This window comes from Mustela nivalis, assembly GCF_964662115.1.
Source record: "Mustela nivalis genome assembly, chromosome: 18".
Lineage (NCBI taxonomy): Eukaryota > Metazoa > Chordata > Mammalia > Carnivora > Mustelidae > Mustela > Mustela nivalis.
In genome coordinates, this window is record NC_139037.1 from 57,166,019 (window position 1) to 57,166,572 (window position 554).

Sequence of the window (554 nt, forward strand, 5' to 3'; positions counted from 1 at the left end):
AGCCCCACATTGGCACAGAGATTACTTAAAAATAAGAAAAAGAACAACACAAAAAGACTCCTACATGCAACATAAAAGAGGGGTTATAAGAGTGATCTTGAGACAGGACGCAACAGGCATACCCATCTACACATGAATCTGTAGACACACGATCTTACACACACAAGTACAGGGAACATGTCACATAGTTATAAGTACAGAATGATAGTGTCAAAACAGTCTCATATGTGTAAGGATAATTGCAACACCACAAACCTCCCATACTCAGGAACACGGAAACCCAAAGTCACCAGAAACACACATAAAGCAGAATCATTTCACTCGGAGGATACTAACAACGTACAGGTAGATGGAATTACAACTTCCCACCCCACCAGTTCATAGAATTATATCACAAAGACACTTATGTAGAATTACATCACCAGACCCACAATGTTACCTAGACCCTTGCAGGAACACAGAGTCACGCATACACACAGAATCACCGCCACACAGGACAGCCAGGGTACCCACACACCCTGAAGCGACCCCACAGATGAGTCAACACACAGAGC